The sequence below is a fragment of the Chiloscyllium plagiosum genome, unplaced genomic scaffold (assembly GCF_037043375.1).
Source record: "Chiloscyllium plagiosum isolate Xiang-an unplaced genomic scaffold, Cpla_swu_hap1 HiC_scaffold_38, whole genome shotgun sequence".
NCBI classification, from domain to species: Eukaryota; Metazoa; Chordata; class Chondrichthyes; order Orectolobiformes; family Hemiscylliidae; genus Chiloscyllium; species Chiloscyllium plagiosum.
Window position 1 is genome coordinate 1,039,998 of NW_028270176.1, and position 24,295 is coordinate 1,064,292.

At 45.7% G+C, this 24,295-nt stretch overlaps 1 long non-coding RNA gene across 3 annotated transcripts; it reads right to left on the bottom strand.

Annotated features, from left to right (window-relative positions):
- Nucleotides 1–4: 4 nt before the first annotated feature.
- Nucleotides 5–24,031, bottom strand: LOC148138972 (uncharacterized). Of its 3 annotated transcripts, XR_015753590.1 has the most exons (7): nucleotides 23,439–23,580; nucleotides 23,224–23,330; nucleotides 20,516–20,598; nucleotides 18,701–18,792; nucleotides 17,708–17,794; nucleotides 6,695–6,802; nucleotides 9–53 (listed from the first exon to the last, which is right to left on the bottom strand). It is a non-coding gene; the product is annotated as an uncharacterized LOC148138972 (long non-coding RNA). The 3 variants fall into 3 exon arrangements; XR_015753589.1 differs by lacking the exons at nucleotides 6,695–6,802; nucleotides 23,439–23,580 and adding an exon at nucleotides 23,967–24,031 and having other exon boundaries at nucleotides 5–53; XR_015753588.1 differs by lacking the exon at nucleotides 6,695–6,802 and having other exon boundaries at nucleotides 5–53; nucleotides 23,439–23,579.
- Nucleotides 24,032–24,295: the final 264 nt, after the last annotated feature.

Genomic DNA, 24,295 nt, shown 5'->3' on the forward strand with positions numbered 1-24,295 from the left:
GATTTGCACATGATTTTGAGATTTCAGTCTGCAAATCTTCACCATCTAGCACCCTGTATAAAGGAATATGTACAGGTTAGAAATTCAGAACAGACAATTCTAATTTCTCCTGAATATTTTTCCCCTTTCTTCCCCCAAAGCTGTAACCCTCCAGCCCACTTACTTTCTCCCACTGTTCTGCCTCTGCTACCCCCTAATGTACACCTTCCCCATTCTCATGGAGTTGCTGATAAACAGATCCATGCCACCACTTCCCGTCCCTGGTTAGACTCTGCACCCTTTCTGGGTTCACTTCCTTTCCCTTCAGTTGCTGCAAGTCAGTAATGTAACATAAGAATGAAACAAAAGGAGACAGAAAGGGAGGTGGCAGATCCTGGACAGAAGAGGAACCTTCAGTCTGGGAGAAGGTGTCAGATCCTTCCTCGTTTCCCATAGGTCGATTCCCAGCATTACAACGAGTTGGGGATGAACTTGGTTCCACGTGGGTGTGATGGCACATTGACCCCCTCCCCCCAACCGATCAATACTATAAGTAGATGCGTCCCTTCTACAGCCAGTCGGTGTGAAATGCTTTCTGCTAGTTACCCAAAACAAATGCTCCAAAACACGCCCACATTCCATACATGTACAATGCCGGGTTTCCCCACACGTGTGGTCCCTGCCTCAGGGATTGTGGGAGTTGTTGTCCCCATGAAGCCTCTGGAAAGTGAATGAAAATTGTGGGCTGGAGGGTGTTGGATCCCCATTCAGACACACAGGACATGTGGGCTGTCACTGGGTTTTACGGAGACATCTGCTTAGACAACCCGAGTTCTGACGTAAGGAATATACGTTCAGCCAATTGCGGGGTGGGGAGGTTAATAAGGGGCAGCAAATTTTAAGAGAGGTGGCTCAGTGGCTAGCACTGCTGCCTCACAGCGTCAGAGACCCGGGTTTGATTCCAGCCTTCGGCGACTGTGTGGAGTTTACACATTCTCCCTCTGGCTGCGTGGGTTTCCTCTGGGTGCTCCGGTGTCTTTCCACAGTCCAAAGATGTGCAGGTTTGCTGGATTGGCCATGCTAAATTGCCCACAGGGTCCACGCATGTGCCAGTTAGACAATTAACAACAGGAAATGCAGGGTTACAGGGAATGGATGGGTCTAAATGGGATGCTGACTATAGGGTTGGTGTGGACTCGATGGATGAACACCCTGTTTCTGCACTATAGGGACTCTATTCTATTCTCATGAAGAAGAATGTACCTGTCTCCATGTGTTCTGAATCTGTGGAATTCCCTATTCAAAATGCGGTGGATGCCAGGGCAATGAGCAAACTTAATGAAAAGATACAGATGTTTCATTTGCAATGAGTTGAAGGGTGAGAGCGCGCAGGCGGGAAAATCCAGCTGAGAGCGAGGTGAGCTCAATCATCATTGTATTAAATGGTGGAGCTGGTTCGAAGGGCTGCATTGCCTCTCCTGGGCCCAGTGCTTATCTTCTTACGGTAATAACTGGAAGGCTGAATCCAAAAATCACCACCTTCACAAAACGCAGGATACTCAGGTGGATTAGCGTTCCAAACTTAGATAGTGAGGAAGCGAGTAGGAGATAATGATTTTGCAATTTTAAACTGAGGGGACACAGTGATTTATGGTGTTCGACTGTGTAGGACATTCACAGCGTCCAGAATACTCTGTTGGGAATATCTATCCTATACTTTACTACAAAGCCAAGGTCTCTGACAATGAAACCCAAAACACCGCCTCCCCACGTAACCTGATAAAAGACCTGAGAAGTCTGGTTGAATTTAGAACACAAAATGGAAAGCGGGAAGATTAAATCCAATCCAGATCCTGTGCTTAAACAAAGGAGACTACAATATGATGAAGCAGGAGTTGGCTAATGTAGACTGGAAGCAAAGACTTTAGGGTGGGACAGTTGACGGACAGTGGAGGAATATCAAAGCAATTTTTCAAAGTGCTCAGTAAAAACATGTATCAGTGAAAAGGAAGGACTGTCGGAAAAGGAGTAATCTGCCATGGGTGTCTAAGGAAATAATGGAGTCTGTCAAATTGAAATTGAAGGCATACAAATTGGTAAAGACCAAGGAGAAACCAGGAGATTAGAAAAACTTCAAAGATTAACAGAAAGCTTGATGGGATTACGGATAAAATGTAATGAGTAGCTATCTCCAGGGCCAGAATAGCAGTTTACACTGCTGGAGGGGAACCTATTGTGTGGGGAACATATGGCCTCTGTAATTGTTGAAGCACTTAACTGTTACCATAGAGATAATCCTGATCAAGTTAAAAATCACAGCACACTCCAAAAACTTGTATTTCCAAATAAACCTGTTGGACTATAACCTGGTGTTGTGTGGTTTTTAACTTTGTCCATCCCACCCCAACCCTGGCTCCTCCACATCAGAATCCTGACAGACAGCCCCACTGAAACTGAACTGCCTGTCAGATACCTGACTGAGCCACAGGGGTGTGGGGGAGGGGTGTATGGTTTAACCACAAAGTGCTGAACTGAACAACACTTTTTAACTTCTGTTGCCATGGAGATAATCCTGAGAGATAGTCTCTATTCAAAGTCACAAACCACAAAGGTAGAAAAATGGGAGGCGTACACCGGACAGGCGGGGAGTTACCTGATGTTGTCTGAAGGCATTTTGCACGTAACTACCATGTCTCATCAATAAAGACTCTAAAGAAGACCTCTCAGAGTTCTGTGCCCAGTTATTCCTACCCAGCAGGGTTCAGGAATATGAGTACACAGCAGTCAGTCTTCACAGTGGAGGATACGAAGAACATGCCGGTAATTGATAAGGAGACTGAGGAAGGTGAGGACCTATAAATAACCGTTATCATGAAAGAGTTAGAGCTGGGCAAGCTAATGGAGCTAAAGGTAGACAAGTCTCTTTGCCCTGATAGAATACATCCCAAGATACCAACAGAGTTAGGGGGAGAAATAGCAAATGCACCTAGTCATAGAATCCTACAGCAGAGACAGGCCTTTTGGCCCATGCCGATCAGAATGTCCATCCACGCGAACCCCATTTCCCTGCACTTGGCTCATCTGCTTCTGAAACTTTCCTATCCATGTATTTGTCCAAATGTCTTTTACATGTTGTTATCAGACCCGCCTCAACCACTTCCACTGGCAGCTCATTCCATATACATACCACCCTCTGTGTAGAACAGTTGCCCCTCAGGTTCCCTTTTAGTCTTTCTCCTCTAACCTTAAACTGATACCCTCCAGTCCTTAGTTCCCTGGGAAAAAGACTGAGTGCATTCACCTTACCCAGGCCTCTCATGATCTCATACACTTCTTTAATATATTCCCCCTCGGTTTCCTCTGCTCTAAACAAAAAAGTCCTCGCTTATCCAACCTCTCCCTATAACTCAGACCCCTGAGACCTGGCATTATTCTTGTAAATTTCTTCTGCACCTTTCCAGTTTAATAACTGAAACCTACACTGCATCCATCACATTTCACGCGTTTTCCCCACGGCATTGGAACCGACGTGACAACACCAATGGATTGCAATCCATGATCGATAATTCACTCCGTTACAACAATCCCATTTTCATAGCTTTTTCCATGATGCAGGAATCCTTTTGTCTTTCTGGTTTCATGGTTTTGTATGAGGACAATTAACCAATCTGGGGTTTAACTGCTCCTGGGAAATGTGCCATGATTTTTTAGACTTTCAAAAACCAAATGAAATCTCTCTCTACAGTCATCACACTAACACGGACTTTGCTGTCTCAGTACTTTTTCCAGCCACACTGACATTTGAAATATTCGTCTCTGGACAGAATGCACACCTTTCCTTCCAGATGAAAAGGCCAATGATATCCAGATCGGCACAGATCCAGTGACTATCAAAACTGAACATGAAGTTCAATGTGTATTTCTCAACTACAAATTCCCCCTTTCAGTACTCTACAACAGAGAAAACAAAGTGGTGGAGATCCTCAGCAGGTCTGGCAGCATCTGAAATGGTGACAGATGTAGGAAACATTGCAGCCTTGAAGAAGTGTTTCGATGATCACACCAGGCATGTGTGCTTGATGACCGGTATGGAGAAGATGGGGGCATTGTGTTCAACAGTTTTAGACCAGAGACTCTGACCCCATTTTATTGCGTGTTTCTCTGAGATTCCCTCTTTTCAGAAGCAGGCAGGAGTGGGAAGCAGTGGAGAATGTAAATGATGTGTAACCTTCCTAGTGAGAGGATTCGAGTACCGGAGCAGGGATCCCTTTCTGGAAGGGCCTTGGTGAGACCACACCTGGAGTACTGCATGTACCTTTGTTCCCCTTTCCCAAGGAAGGCTCTCCTCGTTACTGAGAGAGAGTAAAGGAGGGTCACCAGCCTGAGTCCTGGGATGTGTAGATAGTTAAGGGCTGCAGATGCTGGAAGTCAGAGTTTATACAATGTGGATCTGGGGAAGTGCAGCAGGTCAAGCAGCATCAGAGGGGCAGGAAAGTTGATGTTTTGGTCAGGACAGTTTGTCAGTCCGGATGAATAGTCCTGACCCGAAACATCAACTTTCCATCCCCATCGTATCCATGCTGGTCATCAAGCGCCTATTTATTCTAGTCCCACGTTCTGGCACTCCGTGTAACATCTTGGTGTGATCATCTAAACACTTCTTCAAGGCTGCAATGTTTCCTGCATCTGTCACCATTTCAGATGCTGACAGACTTGCTGAGGATGTCCAGCAATTTATGTTCTTATTGTAGATTTCCACCATTTTGCTGAAGCACATAGAGTCATAGACATGTATACAGCTCCATATTTTGTTGACTCACATTTCTGAGATGGCAGGACTGATGGCTGAAGAGGGACTCAATCCTCGTTTAATCCTCCTTTTCTTTGGCTTTCTGAGCTGCTGACTACATCACTAATATTCTACCTCCCATTCCCTGACCCGAATCTGACCCATCTAAGCCGACACTTGATTTCCCAACCCCCTGCCAGACTAGTTAAAACCTCACCAATGGAACTGCAAAAGCCCCCATCAGATTTGTCTCAGCTCTGCCCAGGAGTAACCGGTCAGGCTGGTATAGGTCCCACCCAGAAACAGTCCCAGTGCCTGAAGAATCTAAACCTTTCTCTGGTACACCATTTCCCCAGCCACACATCCAGCTGATCTACCCTCTTATTCCTGCTCTCAGTAGCACATGGCACTGGGAGTAAGTCTGACCTTATTACATTTCAGGAGCTACATTTTAATGCATCTCTGCTCTCCCTATATCTAGCTTTCAGGCCCTCATCCCTCTGTTTAGCGATGTTGTTGGTATCTGTGTGTTCCACCACCACGGGCTGTTTAACTTCCAGCTCCAGAAAGTCCTGCAGCCGCTCCATGATATTGCGGATCGTAGCTTTATGGAGGTAACATACCATCCTGGATTCATGTCTGTGGTCACAGCAGTGCTCGCCCTAACCCTGAGCATTGAATCCCCTGTCACTATAGCCGTGTTTCCTCTCTTTCCTCCCGCTCTTTGCAGCGTAGCTCTCTGTGGTGGCATGACCCTGGCTGGTGCTGATTTCCCAAGAAGCTACCCCACCCATTCCCGCCCTTACAGAATCCCAAGCGGGATACAGTATCTGTATGAGAAGGGGATGACCACTGGGGACTCCTGCACCCCCTTCCTGAGCCTCTTACTTGATCTGATGGTCATCCATTCCCTTTCTGCCTGTGTAGCCCTCACCTGCAGTGTGACTAACTCACTAAACATGCTGTCCATAACATTCTCAGACGCTCCACAGTGAGTCCACTCACAGCTCCAGGTCTGAAAAGCAGTTTCCCAGTAACTGCAGATGGACACACTTGCAGCACACATAGCCGTCAGGGACACTGGAAGCGTCCCTTATTTCCCACATTGTACAAGAGGACCACACCACGGGTCTGAGGTCTCCTATCACAACATCTCTCTACATTCATCTCGTTACTCCCATTAAGAAAATTTAAACGAGTGAGCAACCTTCCTTCACTTCAAACATGTACATTATAATAAAAAAAAACCTTTACTTCAGCAGATATGTCATACTTTAAAAACTGAAATACTCCGCAGGTATCACTGAGAAATTGGCTGTTCCCATTGGGACCACGTGAATTACTGAATGGCCTGAACTAAACTTGAGTTTCAGCTTCACCTTCTCCCAGTCTCACCTCACTCTGTTTACACCCAACTCCAAAACACTCTCATTGAGCCAAGCAGCACTCTCAGTACAGCCCTGTCATTTTCAATGTCTGCTCATACCTACACTGCCCTCAGCCTCCTGTACTGTTCTAACGCATCTCAATGGGAGCTCAGGAACAGCATCTCATCTTTCAGTTCAGCCCTTTGTAACCCCAGAGTCAACATGGACTTCAGCAGTTTCTGGATGAACAGACAGTTGTCAGAATCTGGAATGTTCCACCTGAAATGGTGCTGGAATTTGAGTCCACAAGGAAATTCAATGAGAAGCTTGCAGGGAATTGGAAGTAGGGAGTTTACAGTTAACATCATGAAGTGGGTGACTGGGACTAAATCTGGCATTTGGATAAATCTGTGCTCTCTCTCAGGCCAATACCTCCTTCCACAGCTGCAGGGCCAAGAATTGAACACATACCCAAAGGGTGATCTGACCATGAACTTGAACATCTTTCTGCTTTTTGCTTGACAAAACTATTGGTGGTATTTTCCCAGACTGAACAAACCTTTCTCGTTCCATAGTTAAATGCCAATGATATTCAGATCCTGATGACTCCGCTGACTGTAGAAACTTGTTTTTGAGATCCCAGTCTCAATTATTCTCAATTAATATCCTAGAAAATGAATTCGCAAAACAAAGCTCACAATCAGTGCAAGATGAATAGTGAAGGCGAACACTTCTCTTGGTATGTGTTTGATGTGTAAACACTCCTCTTGAAATCACCCCGCTCCCCCCCCCCCCAAAAGAGGACATGTGCATGTGCCTTGCTGTACCTTGCCCCAAATAAAGATGGCGGCCATAACCCAGGACCTCTCACTGCATGAGGCCCAAGTCATCTTCCCCTTTGCTGCAAATGTGGGACCAGGATTTTCTAATTCAGATTAACGACCTGCACAGAGTATGACTAAACCCTCCCAGTCTACACTGATGCATCTCATCCGGTTTCTGCTGCCACTCTCCCCTTTCCGCCTCCTGCAAACACCAAGGGGCATCACGGGTTCTGTGACCTTTCATCAGAACCGAAAACAGCTGGGAAAAGTAGAATCCCTATAGCGTGGAAACGGGCTCTTCGGCCCAACAATTACACACCCACCTTCCGAAGTTCATCTCACTCAGACCCATTCCCCTCCCTATTACTCTCCATTTCCCCGGACTAATGCACATCCCTGAACACTACGGGAAATTTAGCTGGGCCAATTCACTGAACCTGCACATCTTTGGACTACAGGAGATAGGGGTTAAAGGGTAAATAATAGGTGGGGATAGAGTGTGCAAAGAGAGACAGGAACATTTGGAAAGACAAAGGAGTGAATAACGATCTGGTGGAAGGGTGGAAAGCTGTTAGTGGAGGAGACAGGAACCTGGTAGCATCTCAGTAGCGGTGGTGGAAATGGTGACTGATGAGTTACATTGTGGCTGCAAAAAGGTCCCGGAGCTTCAAGTTGCCTGTCACTTTAACACACAAGACTGTTCCCTGTCCAACATCTCTGTCTCATGCTTACTGCAGTGTTCCAGTGAAGCTTGATACAAGCTGGCAGAACACTCCAGAACATACCAAATGGCTTCCTATTTCAAGGACTGCAATTTCCCCTCCCATGTGGTCAACAATGCCTTCCAGTGTATCTCCTCCGCTTCTCACATCACTGCCTTTGAACCCCACCCTTCCAACCCCAACAAGGATGGGATCCCCCCACTCCTCACCTTCCACCCAGATACAACACATCATCCTCTGCCATTTCCACCACCTACAATCAGACCCCACCAGAAATATGTTTCCCTCCCCTCCCCTTTCAGCATTCCACAGAGACCATTCCCTCTGTGACTTCCTCGTTAGGTCCACCCTCCCCACCAACCCATCCTCCACTCCCAGCACCTTTGCTTGCCACTGCAAGTAGTGTAAAACCTGTGCCCACACCTCCATCCAAGGCACCAAAGGATCCTCCCACATCCAGCAGAAATTTCCCTGCCCACCCAAACACCTCAACTATTGTGTCCTTTGCTCTCAATGTGGACTCCTCTACACTGGGGAGTCAGGACGCCAAATTGTGGAATATTTCAGGGAATATTTCTGGGGCACATGCACCAACCAACCCCACCACCTTGTGGCCGACCACTTCAGCTACATCACCTCTGCCGCCACGCTGCCAAGGACATGCAAGTCCTGGGTGTCCTCCACCCCCAAATCCAAGCCACCCCACGCCTGGAGGAAGAACACCTCATCTTCCACCTTGGAACCTTTCAACCACACGGCATCAAGGTTTCCTCATCTCCTCTCCCCCACCTTATCACAGACTCAACCCTCCAACTCGGCACTGGCCTCCTGAACTGTCCCACCTGTCCACCTTCCTTCCCAATTATCCATTCCACCCTCTCACCACTACCCCATCTACATCTACCTAGTCTCTTCGTAGCTCCCTTCCCCCCCAACCCCAAACACCCCTCCCTATTTATCTCTCAGCCCTCTTCCCCCAACTCCCACATTTCTGATGAAGTGCTTACATGCCCAATATGTCAATTCTCCTGCTCCTTGGATGCTGCCTGACCTGCTGTGCTTTTCCAGCGCCACACTTTAACACAAGCTGGAAGAACAACACCTCATCTCCCAGTCAGGGACCCTACAATCCTCTGGCTTCAACATCAAATTCAATAATTTTAGGTCCTGAACTCTCCCACGTCCTAGTGTCTTTGCCCCTTACCCCACACACCAGGCCATTTTATTACATAGCCTGGCATTACACACTACCTATGGTTAGCCACTAACAGTCCCCATAAACAGCTATTCACCCTCCCCCTCAGATCGTTATCCACTCCTTTGTCCAACTGCTCCTATCTCTCTCTTTGGACTCTATCCCCCCTATCATTTACTCCTTAACCCCTACCTTCTGCATAAAAACCAACATTTTTTTCTCAGTAGCATCAGTTCCTGAGGATGTCACCGAATCCAAAATGCGAACCGATTTCACTTCACAGATGCTGCCAGATCTGCTGAGCTTTTCCAGTACTTTCAGTTGTTGTGTGTGATTTACAGCATCCACAGTTCTTTCAATTTACCCGGAGTATCTAATTCAGCTCTAGCAGACTGAAACAGTGTTTATCAACCCTCCCAGTCCACACTAACTCCATCTCTCTCCCAGTCTCTGCTGTCTCTCCCACTCCCTTCACACTCACCGAGTCCCCCCTCACAGTGACACTGCGCCTGCAAAGCTGATGGTCATGTGTTGGCCTGCTGGACCCACCCCTCATTCACTCCCATTGGCTGGCGGATCATGCCAACTCTCCGATTGGTCTGAAGCTGTGTCAATCAGCCAGGCCCCATTGTGACCTGAGTGGTGGGATCCTCCCAGGTGCATCAGAGGCTGAGGAGTGACCTCACAGAGGTTTATAAAATCAGGAGGGGCATGGGTAGGATAAATAGACAAGGTTGTTTCCCTGGGGTGGGTGAGTCCAGAATGAGAGAGCATAGGTTTAACATGAGAGGGGAAGAATTTAAAATGGATCAGAGGGGCAATTTTTTTTCCCACCGAGGTTGGTGCGTGTATGGAATCTTCTGTCGGGAAGTGGAGGATGTTGGTACAATTATACCATTTGGCATCTGGATGGGTATATGAATAGGAAGGGTGCAGAGTGATATGTGCCAAGTGTTGGCAAATGGGACTTAGATTAGGTTGGGATATCTGGTCAGCATGGACCAGTTTAACCAAAGGGTGTATTTTCATGCTGTACATCTCTACAGCTCTGCCCTGTGATGAGCTTCATCATTCACAGTGAATGAGGCAGTATCACAGAGCACAGGGGCTGGGAGCTATTCAGCCCATTGGGGCTGTACTCTCTCCCTCTGGAGATGGTACCAGTCAGTTCCAACTCACCTCCCATTTGGACATAGCCTTCCAAATCCTTCCTTAAAAAGTTAAATTTCAAATTTGTTTTGACAATAGCTACTGAATCTGCATTCAGCTGTCTTTCAAACTGTTCCAGATGCTCAGAACTTAGTGAGTAAAATAATCTTCACATTTTTAACCTGCATAATTTGCCAGTTACCTGAAAGTAGTTACTAAAAATTGTGACGTTAAAAATTTCTCACTCTGTCTCTCTATAAATGAAATATCCTGGAAACAAATCAACTACTGGTCGAAATCACTGCTTATCCTTCTCAGCTCCAAGGAGAATTGTCTGACCTTCTGCTAACTCTCCATAAAAGAGAAACCTATCTTAATTTTAATTTATTAGTGTCGTAGAGATGTACAACACAGAAACAAACCCTTCAGTCCAAATTGTCCATGCCGACCAGATATCCTAAATTAATCTCGTCCCATATGCCAGCACTTGGCACATAGCCTTCTAAACCTTTCCCAATCACATATCCAATGAGATGCGTTTTAAATGTTGTAACTATACCAGCGTCCACACTTTCTCTGGCAGCTTATTCCATACACGTATCACGTTCAGCTTGAAACTTTGCCCCTAATATCCCTTTTCAATCTTTTCCCTCACGCCTGTGCTTTCTAGTTTTGGACTCACCTAAACATGAATAAGACCCTAGCTGTTTGCCTTATCCATGCCCCTCACGATTTTATCAACCTCTATGGTCACCCCTCAGCATCCGATTCTCCAGTGAAAACAGCTTCAGCCTATTCAGCCTCTCCCTTTAGCTCAATCCCTCAACCCTGGAAACATCTTTGCACATCTTTTCTGAATCCTTTCAAGTTTCACAATATCATTCCGATAGTGGGGAGACCAGGACTGAAAGCAGAATTCCAGAAGTGACTGAATCAATGTCCTGCACAGCCGCAAAATGACGTCACAACTCCTGTACTCAATGCACTGACCGATAAAGGCAAGAATACTAAACACCTTCTTCACTACCCTGCCTATCTATGATTCCACTTTCAAGGAACTATGAACCTGCACTCCAAGATCTCTTAGTTCAGCAACACTGCCCAGGACCTTCCCATTAAGTGTAGAAGTCCGGCCCTGATTTGCTTTTCCAAAATGCATAACCTCACATTTATCAAAATTAAACTTCATCTGCCACTCCTCAGCCCATTTGATCGGAGTCTCATTGTACTCTGAAGTAACTTTACTGTCCACTGCACCTCAAATTTTGGTGTCTACTCTAAACTTACTAACCATAGCTCCTATATTCACATGGAAATCATTGATATAAATGACAAAAAGCAGTGGACCCAGCACCCAGCCTGACAGCATTTTGCTCACCACAGGCTTCCAGTCCTAAAAGCACCCTCCACCAAGACACTGACTGCTCAGCAAGGTTAGAGCTCATGGAATACAGGGAGAACTAGCCAATTGGGATCCAGAACTGGCTCAAAGGCAGAAGACAGAGGGTGGTGGTGGAGGGTTGTTTTTCAGACTGGAGGCCTGTGACCAGTGGAGTGCCACAAGGGTCGGTGCTGGATCCACTACTTTTCATCATTTATATGAATGACTTGGATGTGAACATAGCAGGCATAGTTAGTGAGATGAAACCAAAGTTGGAGGTGTAGTGGACAGTGAAAACAATTACCTCAGAGTACAACGGGATCTTGATCAGATGAGTGAATGGGCTGAGGAGTGGCATTTGGGGAAATCAAATCTTAGCAGGACTTATACACTTAATGGTAAGGTCCTGAGGAGTGTTACTGAACAAAGAGACCTTGGAGTGCGGGTTCATAGCTCCTTCAAAGTGTAGCCACAGGTAGATAGGATAGTGAAGGCGGCATATGGTTAGAACATTAAGTACAGGAGTTGGGAGGTCATGTTGTGGCTGTACAGGGCATTGGTGAGGCCACTATTGGAATATTGCGTACAAATCTGGTCTCCTTCCTATCGGAAGGATGTTGTGAAACTTGAAAGGGTTCAGAAAAGATTTACAAGAAAGTTACCAGGATTGGAGGATTTGAGCTCAGCTGGGGGTTGAATAGATTTTGAATAGACTGGGGCTATTTTCCCTGGAGCGTCGGAAGCTGAGAGGTGAGCTTATAGAGGTATTTAAAATCATGAGGGGCATGGATAGGATAAATAGACAAAGTCTCTTCCCTGGGGTGTTGGATCCCAGCACTAGAGGGCATAGGTTTAGGGTGAGAGGGGAAAGACTTTAAAAAGACTTGTGGGGCAACGTTTTCACAGAGGGTGGTACGTGTATGGAATGAGTTGCCAGAGGAAGTGGTGGAGGTTGGACGAATGCAACATTTATAAGGCATCTTGATGGGTATATGAATAGGAAGGATATGGGCCGGGTGCAGGCAGGTGGGACTACATTGCGTTGGGATATCTGGTCAGCATGTACTGGTTGGACCGAAGGGTCTCTGCTTGTGTGTTGTACATCTATGACTCTTTGATCTTCCAAACAATGTTGTATCCAAATAGCTAGTTCCGCCTGTATTCTATGGTGTTGAACTTGCTAACCAGTCTGTTATGTGGAACCTTGTGTCTTTCTCAAGTCCAAGTTAATGACTTCCATGCACAAAGCCATGCTGACTATCCCTAATCTTTTCTTGCCTTTCCAATGACATGTAAATCCTGTCCCTGATAATCCCTTCCAACAACTTGCCTGCCACTGACTTCAGGCTCACCGGTCTATAGTTCCCTGGCTTTTCCTTACTACCTTTCTCAAATAATGATTTGGAGATGCCAGTGTTGGACTGGGGTGTACAAAGTTAGAAATCACACAACACCAGGTTATAGTCCAAACGTTTTAATTGGAAGCACACTTCTAAATAAACCTGTTTGACTATAACCTGGTGTGTGATTTTTAACTTTCTCAAATAATGGCACCCATCTTCCATCACCTTGTCTGTGGCAATCGATGATACAAATATCTCAGTGAGGGGCCCAGCAATCACTTCCCTGGCTTCCCACAAAGTTCTGGGATACACCTGCTCAGATTCCTGGGATTTATCCACCTTTCTGCTTTTTAAGACATCCAGTAGCTCCTCCACTGTAATATGAACAATTGCCAAATTATCACTATTTATTTCTCCAAACTCTCTAGCTTCCATATCATTTTTCAGTAAAAACTGATGTGAAATACTTACAGAATCTCTCCCACCGCCTGCGGTTCCATAGACAGCCTTACTGATTTTTGAGGGTTGCTATTCTCTGCCTGGTTACTCTTTTGTCCAGCCATCCCTTTCCCTGGAAATAACCTCCCGCAAACAAATTTTGCAAGTTCTTACCTTGTGCCATCGAAATTGTCCAATTTAGAAGGCTACCTATTAGATCTGGTCTATTATTTTCTGTAACTATTTTAAAGCTAGTAGAATTATCAGAGAATCCAGATAGCGTGGAAGCGGGCCATTCAGCCCATCACATCCACACTGAACATCAGAACCTTCTACCCTACCCCTATAACGTTGCAATTCCAATGTGCAATCCACCTGGCCAGCACATCCCTGAACACTATGGGCAATTCAGCCTGGATAACCCACCCATCCTACACAGCTTTGGACAGTGGGAGGAAACCAGAGCAACCAGACGAAACCCAAGCAGACAACCACAACAAGGTGATCATCCCTTTCTTATTTCCCAATTCTATCCAAGTAACTTCACTGGAAATATTCCCAATATCCTCCCTGAGCACAACCATAAAGGTATCCCTAATCCAAAACGCCATTCTGCCTCCTCTCGTCCCCCTTTCTATCCTTTCCATTGCACCCTAGAACATTAAGCTGCCAGTCCTATCCATCACTGAGCCACGTTTCTGTAATATCCATGACATCCCAGTCCCATGTTCAAAACCATATCCTCAGCTCATCTGCCTTCCCTGACGGGCCTCTTGCACTGAAATAAATGCAGTGAAACTGCTCTGTCCCACCTCGTTCTGTGCCTTGCCCTTGCCTGCCTTGACTGTCTAACTTCTCAACTGTACCAGGCTCAGACATACCTCTTCTCTCACTATCCCTTTAGGTTTACCCCCCACTCCCTCACTGGTTTAATGCCTCCTGAGTAGCACTAGCAAATCTCCCTGCCTGGATATTAGACACCTTCCAATTCAGGTACAATCCATCCTTCTTATGCACGTCAATTCTAACCCAGCAGAGATTCCAATGATCCAAACATGGCAATCCTTCTCCCCTGCACCAGATCCTTAGCCACACATTCATCTGCTCTATCCTGCTGTTCCTACTCTCACTAGCATGCGGCACAAAGAGTAATCCAGATATTACTACCCACGAAGACCTACTTTTTATCCTCCAGGATAATTTGCTATATTCTCTCGTCAGAACCTCATCCTTTCCTCTTCCGATGTCATTGGTACGAATGTATAATGAGCTCCCACTGATCATACTCCCTTTTGAGAATACTCTGCTCCCTCTCCGAGACATCCTTGTCCCTGGCACCAGGGAGGTACCACCCATTCTGATGTCTCACTGTCAGCTGCAGAAACGGCAGTCTGTGCCCTATACCAGAGAATCTCCTATCACCATCGATCACCAGGAACCTCATATACCTCACATTACATTGGAGCCAGTCTCTGTACCAGTACCTTGCTTGTCAGTGCGATATGCCCCTGAGAGGGTGACCTCCGACGCTTTCCGAAACAGTGTACTTGTTTGAGATCAATCAGCCGGGCCCCATTGTGAGGTAAGTGGTGGGATCCTCTCTCTCTCTGCCCTGGGATGAGCTTCATCATTCACAGTGAATGGGGCAGTATCACAGAGCACAGGGGCTGGGGCTATTCAGCCCATTGGGACTGTACTCTCTCCCTCTGGAGATGCTGCAAATCTGTCCCAACTCCCCTCTCACTTGCCCAAAGCCCACTAAGTCCTTCCTTAAAAAGTAAAATTATAAATCTGTTTGAGAACACCTGCTGAATCTGTGTCCAGCTGCCGTTCAGCCTATTCCAGGTGCGCAGAACTTACTGAGTGAAATAATGTTCCCATTTTCACTCTGCTTTATTTGCCAGTTACCTGAAAGTCGTTACGAAAAATTGTGATCGTGCTAACAATTCCTCTCTCTCTGCAAATTAATTGTTTGGAAACAAATCTGCACCTGGTCCAAATCACTGCTTAACCGTCTCAGCTCCAAGGACAATTATCTGTGCTTCTGCTAGCTCTCCACAAAAGAGGAACGCATCTTAATTTATTAGTGTCATAGAGATGGACAGCACAGAAACAGACCTTCGGTCTAATTCATTCATGCCGACTCGGAATCCTAAACTACTGGAGTCCCATTTGCCAGCTATTGGGCCCTATCTCTCAAAACCCATCGAATTCACGGATGCCTTTCAAATGTTGTAACTGTATCAGTCTCCACTACTTCATCTGGCAGCTCATTCACACACACACCACACACAGCTTGAAAACGTTGCCCCTTGGATCCCTTTTAAATCTTTGCCCTCTCAACTTAAGCCCATGTGCTCTTGTTTTGGACCCACCTCACCTGGGGGGGGGGGGGGGGGGGGGAAAGACCCTGGCTGTTCACCGTATCCATGCCCCTCACGATTTATAAATCTCCATAAAGTCACCTCTGTCTTTGACTCTTCAGGGAAAATAGCCCCAGTCTCTCCCTGTAGCCCAAATCCTCCCACCCTGGCAAAGTCTTTGTCAATCTTGTCTGAACTCTTTCAAGATTCAGAACATCCTTCCCAGAACAGGGGATTTTGAACTTAAAACAGAATTCCTGAAATGGCTTAATCAATGTCCTGTCCAGCCACAATATGATGTCCCAGCTTCTGTATTCAATGCATCGACCAATAAATATAAGCATACCAAACACCACCTTCACTAGTCTGCCTATCTGCGACTCTACTTTCAACGAACAATGAATCTGAACGCCATGGTCTCTTTGTTCAGCAATACTGCGAAGGACTTTACCATTACGTGTATAAGTCCTGCCCTGATTTGCCTTTCCAAAATACAATAGCTCACATTTATCTAAATTGAACTCAGTCTGCCATTTTTCGTTCCATCTGAACAAGATCCTGTTGTATTCTGAACTAACCTTCTTCGCTGTCCACTACACCTCCAATTTTGGTGTTTTCTGTAAACCCACTGACTATATCTTATATATTCACATCCAAGTCATTTATTTGAGGACCGAATATCCATTCCTGCAGGACAATGCTGCTCATACGCCTCCAGTCGCAAAGCAACCCTCCATCACCACCCTCTGCCTCCTACCTTCAAGCCAGTTTTGTATCCAAATGGCTAGTTCTCCCAACATTCCATGTTATCTAACCTTGCTAACCAGTCTGCTTTGTGGAACATCGTTCAGTGTCCACATAGACAACGTCCACAGTCTGCCTTCATCAATCATCTTTGTCACATCTTCAAAAAAATTCAATCAAGTTAGAAAGAGAGAATTACTCACACAAAGTCATGTTGACTATCCTTAATCTTTCCTGGTCTTTCCAAATACATGTAAATCCTATCCCTCAGAATCCCTGCCAACAACTTGCCTACCACTGACTTCAGGCTGCCTGTTCTCTTGTTCCCTGGCCTTTCCTTACCACCTTTTTAAAATAACAACACTTGTCTTCCAGCAACTCACCTGTCACAAACGATGATATAAATACCTCAGGGAGGGGCACTGCTTTCCTAGCTTTCCACAAATTTCTGGGATACACCTGATCAGGACCCAGGGATTTATCCACCTTGATGCCATTTAAGACATCCAGTATCACATCCTCTGTAACATGGACACTTTTCAAGTTATCACTGTTGTTAACTATCAAGTTCTCCAAACTCTTCAGAAAAGAGTAGCATAGTATCTCTCCCACCTCCTGTTGTTCCACAGATGGCCTTCTTGATCTTTAAGAAGTTGTATTCTTTGTCTGTTTTTTCTTTTATCCTTGATATATTTGTAGAATCGCTTTGGATTCTACTTAAACCATTTCCTTGAGATATTTCATGTTCCCTTTTTGCTCATCTGATTTCCCTTGAGTATATTCCTGTAAAAACATGAACCTGTACTCCCAATTCCTCCGCCTCTGCCATATCTGCTCACAGTAGAAGCAATTCTACTCCAGGACATCCCAGAAAGGATTCCTATTTCAAGGACTGCATTTCCCTCCCACGTGATCAACAATGCCCTCCAATGCATATCCTCCACTTCCCGTACCTCCACCTTCCCCTCACCCCTCCAACCACAATAAGAATATAATCCACCGGTCCTCACCTGCCACCCCACGAATCTCCAGATACAGCGCATTAACCTCTGCAATTTCCGCTACCTACAGTCAGACCCCACCACCAGGGATATATTTCCCTCCCCAGCCCTTTCTATGTTCCACAGAGACCATGGGATATTTGGTGCTGATGTGCTGCCCCACTGATACCTCAGTCACTCACCCTGCCCAATGGTCTAGTGATACTATCGCTAGATGGATAATCCAGACAACCAGATAACGTTCTGGGGCCTAGAGTTTGGATCCTGTCACAGCAGACAGTGGAATGTGAATTCAATAAAAATGTGGAAGTAAGAATTTATTAAAGACCATGAATCCATTGTTGATTGTTGCAAAAAAAAAAACCCATGAGATTCACTAATATCCTTCAGGCAAGGAATCTGCCATCCTTACCTGGTCTGACCTACATGTGACTCCAGACCAACAGCAACGTGGTTGAATCTTAACTGCCCTTGAGGCCCAGCCAGTGACACCCTCATCCTGTGAGTGAAGTTAAAAAGGTCAAGTCTTGTATACAATCATACTATTCTTACAGATAAGTGATCTGTTAGTAAATTTACTTCTCAATTCCCGGCTGACTATTTATTTCTCAGTTCCACCTGCACAACTTGCCTGGATGTACTTCCAGGAATATCCTCCTGAAGCCCACCCATAATGTTATCCCTCATCAAAACCATCTCACCCCCCTGCTCTGTTGCCCCCTTTCTATCCTTGCTATAGCATCTATACCTTGGAACATTAAGCTGCTGGTCCTAACCATTCCTAAGTCATGCCTCTGTAATTGCTGTAATATCCCAGTGCCATGTTCAAAACCATACCCTGAGCTCCTCTGCCCGACCTATCGGGCCTCCTGCATTGAAATAAATGCAGTGTAACTGCTCAGTCCGACCTCATTCTGTGCCTTGCCCTTGCCTGCCTTGACTGTTTGACGCCTGAACTGTACCAGCCTCAGACTTGGCTCTTTCCTCACTCTCTCTTTGAGTATACCTCCATTCCTTCACTGGTTTAATGCCTCCTGAATAGCACTAGCAACTCTTCCCTTTCAGTGCAGGTACAATCCATCCTTCTGATGGAGGTCAATTCTACCCCACAAGAGATTCGAATGATCCAACAATGTGAACTCTTCTATTCCTATGTCATTGATACCAATAAATAACAGCCTCCCCTCAAAATGGTTATTCTCCCCTTTAAGAATATTCTGCTCCCTCTCTGTGACATCCTTGTACAAAAATTACACATTCGAATAATAAACCTTACACTCATCAGGTCATCATAAAAGGATTACATGACACATTGAAGGTTTGGGGAGACCTTTTGAGAGAATGTGATGATTCAAAGGAGAATTTTTAAGCAGCAAAAGGGATTGATCTGGAACGCAATACTCACAATGCGAATATCCAGGTCCTGATGTACTGAGTAATTCAGAGTTTGGCAGAACATTTACTGAGATTACCATCTGAATGTCCACCTGTAATATCCTGTAATACAAGTTTATAAAATCTGTCACTCTCAGTTCAAGTTAGAAACCCACACCATCCCCTCCTCCTGGCGCAGGATTACTGTACATAGTTACAACAGGTCATCAGGAAGGGGAATGGAGTGTTTTGTTCAGAGGGTTTTCAGTATGAGAGTTTGGAGTATATACCCGAGAGTAACGTGAGGAAGTGGTGGTGAGACCACCATATCTGGAGTAAAGTGAGCAGTTTTGGTCCCTTTAGATAAGGAAATGTGTCACTTTATTGGAGGCATTTCAGGGAAGATTCACTCGTAGAAAGTGCGGACTGCAGATGCTGGAGATCAGAGCTGAAAAATGTGTTGCTGGAAAAGCGCAGCAGGTCAGGCAGCATCCAAGCAGAAGGAGAATCAACGTTTTGGGCATAAGCTGAAGGGCTTATGCCCGAAACATTGATTTTCCTGCTCCTTGGATGCTGCCTGACCTGCTGTGCTTTTCCAGCAACACATTTTTCAGCAGGGAAGATTCACTGGGATGATCCCTGGTTTGGAGAGATTATCTTTTAAATAAAGGCTGAACAGGTTGGGACTCTACTCATTGGATTTTGGAGAAAGAGAGGTGATCTCATTGAGACAGATGGGATTCTTAAGGGGTTTGACAGGTTAAATACTGAGTGGATGTTTCCGAGTGTTAATACTGAAAAGGGAGTCTGGAACCAGATTCTGGGTCAGTCGCGGAATCAAGGGTTCTGCTTCAGATTCGTCAAGTTTAAGGCGACACAGAGGTGGGTAAGGGGTTTCAGTAGCAATGGAGCTGGGGTGAGGTGGAGACAGACAATGTTTAAGAGATTGGAATTCCCTGGTGTTTGGGATTGTGCAGATGTCTGATCAGAAGGTCACCTTGGGGTCAGATATAACAGCAATATTGTGAAGAATGTATTTCTGCCTCAGACAGTTACCAGGGAGAGGGAGAGGCTCAGCAGTAAGAGAAAGAAGTTTGGAATAACAACTGAAGGCAATGGGTTTAACCGTTACAATGTTTCATTGGAGGAAACTGCAGCTAATCAAGTAGTGGGAATGTGATAAGCAGTTTGGTAACTGAGTAACAGTGGAACAATGGAGAGGGATGGTGGGGAGGGAGAGCTGGACAGTGTCAGTGTACATGTGAAACCTAACATGGTGCTTTTTCACAATGTCAACTCCTGGCAGTATGTAGGTGAGATACAGGAGAGAGCAAGGATAGATACTGGAGAGACACCAAATGCAAGGAATTCAGAAAGGAAAGAGAGAGTGGAAATGGAGCAGGATTTTCCAAAAACCATGAGGTCAAAAGGAAGTTTTTCAAAGAAGGGGAGAGAAGGGCATAACCAGAAAAGACAGACAGCCAGAACAAGGAACAATATCTGTGAATCGGTGAGGAGGAGGAGGAGACAGAGTGTTGGAAAGTCTGTGGTTTAGCAAGCTTTGGGTAAGTTGTAAAGATGAGCTCTGATAAGGCTTAACAAGAGACTGGAGAAAGATGTAGGTTTAGGACAAAAACCAGGAACACCACGTGAGGCAGTTTGGCTCGGTGGGCTAGTGGGAGGGAGGGAAGCAGCAGATCGGATTATCTCAGTCATGGTGACAGAGAAACTCCATGTGCTCCTCACTCATGTTATTGGAGGGGAGGATAGAGGAGACAGGATGATGGACAGTGTTTTACAAAGAAACAAATCCAGGGTTAGTGATATTTAAAATGAGTGAACAAACCTGATGTGTTTAGCTTTTATCCAGAATATTAAAACAAACGACTGAAGTCCTGGTTCGAATCCCATCTTTATAGATGGTGGAATCTGAATTCACGAAAAAATAACTGGAATTAGGAATCTCCTGATTTCCATGAAACCATTGTCAATGGTAAAAAAAAATCCTGCCATCCTGACAGCAGCCCATCCAGCTACTCACTGTATTAATCACTGCAAAGTCTCAACACAGGAATGAAACTGGATGGACCATGTGGCATCTAACAAGGCACCAGAAATTACAACCACAGAATCAACCCTCTCGATGGTGTAACGTCCTCCTCACTAACATATGGTTTTTGATGCCAAAATGTGGAGAGCTGTACCTCAGACTAGTCAAGAAGCAGCCTGACATAGTCATATTCACGGAATCATCCCTTACAGACAATGACCAGACACCACCATCACCATCCCTCGATATCGAGAGTGTGGTGCTGGAAAAGCACAACAGTCAGGCAGCATCAGAGGAGCAGGAGAATCGACGTTTTGAGCCTCAGCCCTTCATCAGTCTGATCTGGTGTGCTTTTCCAGCACCACACTATCGACTCTGACCTCCAGCATCTGCAGTCTTCAATTTCTCCTAAAATCTCTGGATATGTCCTGTCCCACCGGCAGCACAGACCAGACAGAGGTGGTGGCACAGTGGTGTACAGACAGGGAGGATTCGCCCTGGGAGTCTCATGGCTCCTGCTGATTACCATGTACCGTCCTCCCTTGGCTGATGGATCAGTTCTCCTTCATGTTGAACAACATTTGGAGGAAGCACTGAGGCACCAAAATGGTGTCAAACATACTCTGGGTACAGGATTTCAATGTCCACAATCGAGACTGGCTCTGCAACAGAATTACTGACTGAGCTGGCCAGGTCCTAAAGGACATAGCTGCTCAACTGAGTCTGCAGTGGGTGGTGAGGGAACCAACAAGAAGGAAAAAAACATACTTGATCTCATTGTTATGAATTGACAAGCTGCAGATATGTCTGGCCATGACAGTTATCGGTAAGAACGACCATCACATGTTCCTTTTGGAGACAATGCCTTGCCTTAAAGTTGAGAAAACCTCCGCTGTGTTGAGTGGCACTATCACCGTTCTAAATGGGACAAACTTCAAAGAGATGTAGAATCTCAAATAGGGTATCTATAAGGTACTGTGGGACATCAACAGCAGCAGAACTGTACTCCAGCACAATCTGTAATCTCATGGGTTTGTAAATCCTGCTCTCACCCATCACAATGGACAGTAAAGGAGGGCTTGCCAAGAGCAGCACCAGGCAGACCTAAAAATGAAGTGCTAATCTGGTGAAGCTATCAAACAGAATTACCTGCATATCAAACAGCATCAGCAGCAAGCAACAGAGCTTAGTGATCCAACATTCAATGGAACAGATCGGAGCTCTGCAGTTCTGCCACATCCAGTTGTGAACGGTGATGGACAATTAAACAACTCACTGGGGGAAGCATCACAGATATCCCCACCCTTACTGATGGAGGAGCCTCACATACCCATGCACCAGATAAGATGACAGCATTTGCAGCAATCTGCAGCCAGAAGTGCAAAGTGGGATGATCCATCTCAGCCTTCTCCAGTGGTTTCTAACATCACAGATGTGAGTTTTAAACCAGTTCGATTCAGTTTGAATCACATCAAGAAATGGTTAAGTAGTGTAAAGGCTACTGGCCCTGCCAATACTCTGGCAATAATACTGATGGCTTGTGCTCTAGAACTTGCCACCCACCGAGCCAAGTACCGCTCCAGCACTGGCATCTACCGACAATGTGGAACATTGCCCAGGGATGTTCAACACAAAAGCACAGAACAATCCAACCCAGGCAATTTCCATCTATCAGTCTACACTCGATCAGCAGTAAAGTGATGGAAGATGTCATCACCAGGGCTACCAAGCAACAGCTCCTCTGCAACAGCCAGCTGAGCGACACTCACTTTAGGCTCCACCAGGGCCAATGAGCTCACGATTGTGTCACCGCCTGATTCACAAACTGACAACCAGCTGAATCCCAGAGGTGAGGTGAGGGTGATAGCTCAGCCCCACTCCAAGATCACTATTTCGAGCTGATTTCACCCTTGTCTCAACACAATGTGATGAAAGTATATGAGCTATCTCTAGACTTCATTATCCAAACTCACTCCCTGGCCAACATAGAGTCATAGAGATGTACAGCATGGAAACAGACCCTTCGGTCCAACCCATCCATTCCAAACAGATATCCCAACCCAATCTAGTCTCACCTGCCAGCATGTGGCCAATATCCCTCAATTTAAATTTCTCACACTTGATTTAATTCCTGGCTGTGATAATCCCTAGCTCCCTGCACCACACACACTTTGAGACCTCGACAACCCATTTTCTTTGAGACTCCCAACAATTTGTTAATTCATTACTTCATCTGTGTGGCTGTTTCTACAGTTGCTGAAGCAGCATGGTCTGAAATTCGCAACCAAAATCTCACAGGTCTGTTTTCCACCTTTAAGACATCCCTCAAAACCTACTTTTGGTCACCTGACCTAATATCTCCATCTCTGGCCTTATGTCTAAAGTTCTCAATAGTATTTTTGTGAAATTATAAGCATGATAATAAAAATACAAACTGTTGTTGATTTGACATTATTTTCAAATCATCACTGTTGCTGTAATGAATAATCTATAATGTCTCTGACCCAACCACATTGTAGGAGCACCTTCACCACACAAACTGCAGCTGTACAAGAAAGTCAAACATCACCCTCTCTACAAGCAACAGGGCTTTGGCATTAATCACTGGTATCTGTGGAAGGAGAAACACAGTTGATGTTTCATGGAGTGCAAAATGGATTACAGGGAATGAAAATGGTGCAGAATTTGACAGCCAGAAATGGAAGGAAAATACACTTGCTTTTTGGAAAAAAGAATTCTTGACAGTCAAAAATATTCAAGAAAAAAGTAATCTGATAATCTAGCAGCACATGGTCAGGGGCTGGGCCGCAGCGAAAAACTCATTTGCAAAGGTCTATAAAAGTAATAATACAGTAGTAAACAGACCAAAATACACCCATGGTTCGAGACTGAGGAAGCTAGATATTGACAAAGTGGTGATGAGGGAGCCCAGAGGTGAATCAGAGCTGTATGGGCTGCAATGATCACAATGACTCCGTACCAGAGAAAGGCTGCACATGCGCCTGGCTGCACCTTGCCCCCTACAAATATGGCGGCTCCGCACGTGTCCAGTGAATCGTTGTCCCGAATAAAGATGGCGGCGCTCACTCAGGCCTGCAGCCGCGCTGAGGCCATTCCTCATTTACTGCAAACACGGGACTGGGACGTTCAAATTTGTGTTTTCCGACGTGCACAATTTGTTTGTAAAACCTCTCCGCTCATGGCAACACAGTTTTTCTCCAGTTTCCCTATTTATTTCTTTCCTTACCGTATCCTTTCTCTCCATAACTTCCCGAGCCTTCATTACAGCGACTCCGCGCCGCGCGCGAGGGTGATCACATGGTTTAGTTTAGCTCCGCCCTTCATTCACTTTGATTGGTTGGAGGACCAACATCCCACTAGGTCATCCAGCTCCGCCCACCGTCCTTTCATTGGTCCGGTGCTGACATCAATCACCCGGAGTCCTTTGTTGGCGAGAACATGCGCAGTGTGTCCTGCTTTAGCTGATATGTTGGGTAATGTGATGGGAGAGTTTACTGAGGGTAAGAATTCCCTTTGTGTGAGCTCTGCAGGAGATTTCCTTTATTCATGGAGGGG